Source organism: Gossypium arboreum, chromosome 13 (assembly GCF_025698485.1).
Source record: "Gossypium arboreum isolate Shixiya-1 chromosome 13, ASM2569848v2, whole genome shotgun sequence".
Lineage (NCBI taxonomy): Eukaryota > Viridiplantae > Streptophyta > Magnoliopsida > Malvales > Malvaceae > Gossypium > Gossypium arboreum.
Genome location: NC_069082.1, coordinates 5,035,802 through 5,042,824, shown reverse-complemented (window position 1 = coordinate 5,042,824; position 7,023 = coordinate 5,035,802). Strand labels below are relative to the sequence as shown.

At 33.6% G+C, this 7,023-nt stretch overlaps 1 long non-coding RNA gene across 1 annotated transcript; it reads left to right on the top strand.

Annotated features, from left to right (window-relative positions):
- Window positions 1-2,687: 2,687 nt before the first annotated feature.
- On the top strand, window positions 2,688-5,205 carry LOC128286432 (uncharacterized). Its single transcript, XR_008276989.1, has 2 exons — window positions 2,688-2,966; window positions 4,928-5,205. It is a non-coding gene; the product is annotated as an uncharacterized LOC128286432 (long non-coding RNA).
- Window positions 5,206-7,023: the final 1,818 nt, after the last annotated feature.

Genomic DNA, 7,023 nt, shown 5'->3' with positions numbered 1-7,023 from the left:
GCTTGCATACATTCAATGATATTTCATGTGTTATTGAAATGGGCCTATGGGCCACACCGTTTACAATAAAGGCTTCGGCCCAGTGATATGATTTATGAAAAGGCTTCGGCCCAGTGATATGATTTATGAAAAGGCTTCGGACCAGTATATGTCGAGACTGAATTACGGCTTAGGCCCATATTGCTACTGTTTAAGGGCTAAGGCCCAGACTTTACTGTTACTGAATAGGGCTTTGGCCTAGATTGTACTGACACTGTGTTATTCATTGTTTGTTTGTTATTGGGGATTACATACTGAGTTTTCGTAAACTCACCCCGTTTCTAACTGTGCAGGTAATCCCTAAGCTTAGATGGTTTGGAGCTACGAGGGACTCGAAGATGGCCATACTACTGGTTCTGTTTCTTTTAATTGCAATAAGTAGCCGATTTATTTCTTTATAAGTATTATCTTAATTAATATTATTATTTGGTGTTGGGTTGTAATAAGGCCATTTTAATTATTTTTCTGGGATTATTTTATTTTATACCCTATATTTTACTGATAACAATCCAAAATGGGTTAGACTTAAGGCGCGTTCCAAAATGATAATTGTTTTCAAAATAACGCAACGATACAATTAATCGGTTTATCAAAAATATCTACTTAAATGAATTCCAACTCGTTTTTCTCAAAACCTAACCTCGCACCAAAGTGTGGCAATGGTTGTGGGCATGTCTAGGATTGGATCCAATCAAAGAGCTTGGTACTTAAGCAGCCTTCATGGCTCACCTCCTTTGTTTTTGGATACCTACCTGGTGCGCAGCTTTCATTCCCTTGGTTAAGCCTTATCAGACGACGGCTTTTTTTAAAACACTAAAACAAAGCGTAGATTTTTTTTAACTTCAATGTGGCACGTCAGATTCGGCCATAACGTCTAGGCCGGGTTTGGGGTGTTACACACATCGTTTTAAATTTCATATTTGCTATTATTTCATAAAAAGAAAATTCTCTAATAAAGGCAATATTCTGTGTTTGGGAAATTCGAGAGATCGTGCCCTAACTTACTGGGTTTCGATTTTTCTCGTTTAACCTAAATAACGGCATATTCTTTTAAATCACAATATGAGTTTTAAATAAAATTCTTACTTTCTGAGATTTGAGGTTTTGTGCCCTAACTTACTGGATATAACATCTTATTACCTCTAGATAAGATTTTTTTACAAATAAGGCAATATTTCGTGTTTGGAAATTTTGAGAAATCGTGCCCTACGTGTTGGGTTTCAATTTATCGTTTGACTGAATAACCGAATATTCTTTTTAAAATTTCAATGCATGAGTTTTGGAAATCATGAAATAATTTTGGCATCGAAGGTTTGAAATGTTGTGTCCTATGTGCTGGATGTGATATTTTATTTCCTCGAAACAAAAGAATTTTGATATCCACTTCGAGTTATCCAAACATTCATAAAAAGGGATCGTATTTTAAAGTTTATTTTAAAATCTTTTCAACTTTCGACATTAAGACGTTAATTAATCGATTAGGTATCAATTTTGGGCGTGAAGAGGGTGCTAACCCTTCCTCGCACGTAACCGACTCCCGAACCCGTTCTCTCAAGTTTCATAGACCAAAAATGTCGTTTTAGTAAACTAAAATGTTTTATTAAAATGACCAAACTTATTGGTGATCTGATCACACCTAAACAAAAAAAGATTGGTGGCGACTCCTAATTTTTGTTTATCATTTTCAAAATATAAAGTCAATCCCTGTTTTTTTTAAAAAATGGTTTCGACAGCTTGGCGACTTCACTGGGGAATTTGAGAGTCGAGCCATGAATTGATCAATTTTTATCCTTTGTTGAAATTTGAAAATTCATTTTAAATTTACGATCCCTTCACTGTATTTCATCCGTTTTTCTTACGGTTTTCATCATTTTATTCTATTTTCTTTATTGCTTCAAGTTTTTATGCATATATCCTCACGCATTGCAGTGCATGACCGCTATGGTCACACCTTTTAAGTGGAAGTGAGAAGCTATACCTTCGTGAGGTTTTCACCTCCGCATAGGCTAGTGGATTGCTTCCGGGATATATCCGTACCTATAATTTCGTGAGATTTTCATCTCCGCATAGTCATAGGGAAATGTATTCCCCTGAACTAAACTTGATCCATATGATGTAATATCCCGAATTAGGGCCTAATCGGAATAGTGATTTCGTGACTACAAATCCGAGATAGAAATAATTATTTTATAATTATTTTGAGGTTTATGATATGATTGAATGATTGTGTGAAAATTTCGTGATGAAATTCTATGCATAAAGTGCTTAAGTTGAGATTAGGGACTAAATCGAATAATTTGCAAAACTTTCATTCTAGAAGTTTTTAGTATGAAATTGCTTTAGAATATTAATGAGGAGGTCTTAAATAGCAATTTGACCAATTTCTAAGTCTATGGAAAAAAAAATTTGGACATGGATGGAATTTTTGGAAAGTTTAGTAGTAAGGGCATTTTGGTCATTTGGATATTAAATGAAATTATGTAGTATAGGAAGTTGTAGATAAAACGGAATAAAAATGAGGTATCGAGACCTCAAATTCATAAACCGAGCCATAAATATTTTTAGAAATATTTATGGAGTGTAAATAAATTAGTATTAAAGTTTCACAAGAAATTTTAAGATTTGATGAGTTAATTAGGTGAAAAGGACTAAATTGAACTAAGTGCAAAATTGTGAGATGTGATTAAATAGCTTAAGTATTTAAAAAGATGGATTTAAAGAGCAATTAGACCCAAAGGTTAATGGCTGGACGGTTTGGGTATGAAATAAGCAAGAAAACAATGTGAACAAGGGACAAAATTGGAATTAGCATAAAAGTTAATAGTTAAAAAAATGATGTAATTGAAAATCTAGACATTTCTTCATCTTTCTCAGCCAAAAACGCCGTAGCAGGTCTCCTATGCTGGTTTTTCATATTTTTGCACCATGTAAGTTCAATTTTACTATTTCTTAGTAATTTTATGTTTTGTGACTTTTACAATTAGGTCCAATCATCTAATTCATTAGTTTTGGATTTGGTGGGTGAAATTGGAAGTTACCCTGGCTGAGTAAGGGCAGTATATGATGAATTATTATGAAATTGAAGTTCTAATTTCATATTAAGGTTGTTTTATTAAGTCATTTTGATAGAAAATGGTATTTAGGACCTAATTGTGAAAAAAGTTGTGAATTAGATGTTGGTGTTGAAATTGAGAATATCAAGGGTTGTGAAATAATTTATAATGATAAAATAAAGTGTTAATTGAGAAAAAAAATAGTTCAATTGATGGGTGAATTGAGCAGGGACTAAATTGTAAAAACTGTAAATTTTAGGGTAAAAGTGTAATTTCGAAATTTGAACAGCATAAATTGTGAAGTGAAATAGAAATCAAATAAATGCTAATGAGTAGAAATAATTTATATTATAGATAAAGAGAAACGAGATTCAAGTCGTGATCGAGGAAAAAAAAATAAAGTTTACGAAGAATAGGCTCGATTGCTAATATTTTATATCGAGGTAAGTTCATATGATTTTTAATAATGCAATGTGTAATTTAATGTTTTGAAATGAAAATTTCATGAATGATATAGTATATTATTGCATATAAAATGTCATTAAATTGTGATAATTGTAAAATGATATTTGAATAAAAGTATAAATTAAATGGAACAACGGACTTGAGTACTTTCATTCAATGGCTAAGACGAATTGATTTGAAAAGACCATGGTTGGACCATGGCAGCATGTGAAATCTGATTTCCGATAAGACCATAGCTGGGCTATGGCTTCGGAGAAATGTGATATGTGCTTCAGTATAAGAGCATATCCGGATATGGCATCGGTGTGATATGTGCTCTCAGATAAGACCATATATGGGATATGGCATCGTGTGATATGTGATCCGTAAGACCATGGCTGGGCTATGGCCTCGATATGTGATATGTGACTATGTGCAAGACCATAGTTTTACTATGGCATTGTGATAATGAGGTACTCAATTCGTAATCGTTCCCTAATTTGATTATGAACGAAAATGTAAAATGGCCCAAAAGATTAAGAATTGGTGAATACTATGAAAATGACACGATTTGGAATAAGTTCTTGATACTTGATGACATTGAGATTATGGATCTATGCTTATGAAGCATAATTATGTGTTCTTACCATGATGGATGAAATGATATTGTATGGATTTAGTGAATAATAGTGGTGAATGAATAAATATGGCCTTGGCAGTTTTGGGTTACTGCAGTAGTGTAACTTTTGAAATTCACCATAAATTGTGGAAATTGAGTTAAGGGCTGAATAAAATATGAGATTAAAGCCTGATGAGTCTAGTTTCATATAGAGGAAACGGTACATGCAATTGGACTTTATGTTATGAGATATTTAAATTGTTGTGAGACAGAGTCTGAATGACTTCGAGATCCCTGTTCTGATTTTATAAAATCATTAGAAATTGTACAAAAATAATTATGAGTTTTAATTTATATATTTAAAATCCTTATCGAGTCTATTTTCAATATGGATAGACGGGAACATCATCCAATCCCAAATTATGAGATAAATAATTTTTAGTGAAGAGAGGTCAGAACTGTTGGACAGCGAAACAGGGGAAACTTTAATGAATAAACTGTACTAAATGGATAAACCAAAAATTATGGAAATTTTATGGAAGAAAGGTATATGAATCTAGTTTCAAGGAAAATTAACGTAACTTAATTTTGAGTTTCGTAGCTCCAGAAATAAATTATTTAGTAAATATATCTCGATAAAACAGTTTAAGCTGAGTATGTATAATTGTACAATTGTGGTGTTTTATCTTAAAAGCATGTTGGTAGTTGCTTATTAATTTCATATGGACTTACTAAGCATTTATGCTTACTCCCTCCTTTTCATTCCTTATAGTTTTGACAAGCCAGCTCAGAAATCGGGAACGGTCGGAGGCCCACTCACACTATCCGTATACCATCTTGGCATAATGGCTTGTATGTTTTGAGTATGGCATGTATAGCATTATAATCATTTTGTATATATGGTCTTATGATATGGATATTGAGTGGTATGGAAATGCTTGGTAATGATTAGCCATTGGAATGGCTAATCATGATCATATTTGGTGTTATGTATGCTAAATTGCTAGCTAATCCATGGAAACCATGAAATAGGCAAAATTTACCATAAAATAGATTCAGACAACAGTAGTGACGTGAGTTTGAAAAATCATTAAAAATAGTAGAGATATAATTAGTTGATGAATAAAATATTTAATTGAAGAATTATGCGTCTATTTTCATATGGATGGAACAAAACAGGTATATGAGTTATATTTTATGAGAAGTTAAATTTTTTGTGAAATAGGGCCAGAGCGATTTCTGGATCCCCTATTCTGACTTTGGAAATTCACCATAAATTTTACAAAGATAATTAGAAGTCATGCTTTATATTTACAGATTCCTTATTAAGTCTAGTTTTATCAGTAACAAACGGCATAGTCATTGAAACTCTGTACAGGGAGATATCTGATTCGTAATACACAGAGGTCAGAGCAGTCGAATCCTAAAATAGGGGAGAATTTAACTAATAAACTGTACTAATTGGCCCAACCAAAAATTCTAGAAAAAAATTTAGTAGATAGATATATGAGTCTAGTTTAAGAGAAAATTTACGGAATTTGATTTCGAGTTTCAGAACTCGAGATATGAATTTTTAAGCAACTATGACGCAGTTGGACAGCTTGTCCGAATTTGTTTAAGTGCTCAAATAAGTTTAGTAATGCCTCGTGCTCGACTCCGACGACGGTCTCGGGTAAGGGGGCGTTACATATGAGCCTATAATGGGTGAGGATCGAGGAATCTATTGGTTTGGGTACCCTTACTCTAGAACCGAGCTACATATAGAGAGACCTAGAGCTTACCCTAGGTAGAGCCATTTTGAACCCCTAGTAGTCACTCGAATAGGTGCTTTTGTTATTTCTCCTGTATTAAAGTGTTTTGTTTCTATTTTTTTTTATAAGTGCATTGCATTACATCATCATAGAAAGGAGGTGTTGATTCATATTTGATTACTAAATAGAACAGTTTGTCATAAGAAAATGAATTTCTTGATAAAGTGGATTATAACACGGTTGTCTAAATATGGTCCAAGTAAACACAATGAAGGAAGGTTGATAGTCCATGGAGAAATACAAAACTCTGTTTCATTGCCCGAGGATTCAAGCTGACAAAGATTATTCGAGCGTCTCGACTTTCTTAAAAGAAGCTGACAAGTGTCGCGGGGATAAGTGATCAATGAATAGCGACTTGGATCAAGAAAAAAAGAGTTAAGAGGGACATCTTTTGGAGAATTCATAACATCTGGATATGAAGAGGAAGATAGGTGTCTTTGCTTGGAATATGAGAGAAAGGCCGTATATGTAATCCGTTTTATGTAAAGGAATTTGTTTCCTAGAAAAGTTGTTCTAATGAAATTAAATTCAAAATCGACGCCTTCCTTTCTTTTGCATTCATTCCATACATTTGCATTGCATTGCATCATTTGCATTAAACTTTCACTAAAGGACCCTAATTAGGTAAAATTATTTCAGAACCGACAAAGGATATGAACCAAAGGTTGGAAAGAATAGAGCAAAGGTAAATACAGATGCAAGAGTAATTGATCAAAATTCAACAAGATATGCGAGAACAAATGCTGGAACTCCAAAGAAATATAATGGGCCAGTTAACCCAGTTACTGGCCAGAGAATTTGAAAAAAGGAGTGGCCTAGTGGTCAATAGTGAGAATGATGAAGACATCGTCTATTCCCCAGGTTTTGCCCCAATAAGCGTCCTGACCCAACCAGACACCTCAGCACTGTTGAACTTCCCGATGGGTTCAGGTTTTAACCCGGAAGACAATCGAGCCAAACTGATTGTTCTAGCAGAAACAAAGAAGATGGGAGAATGGATTCTAAAGACCCCAAAGAAGAAGGAAAAGGAAGCGAATAGCACGAGTATGCATAACAA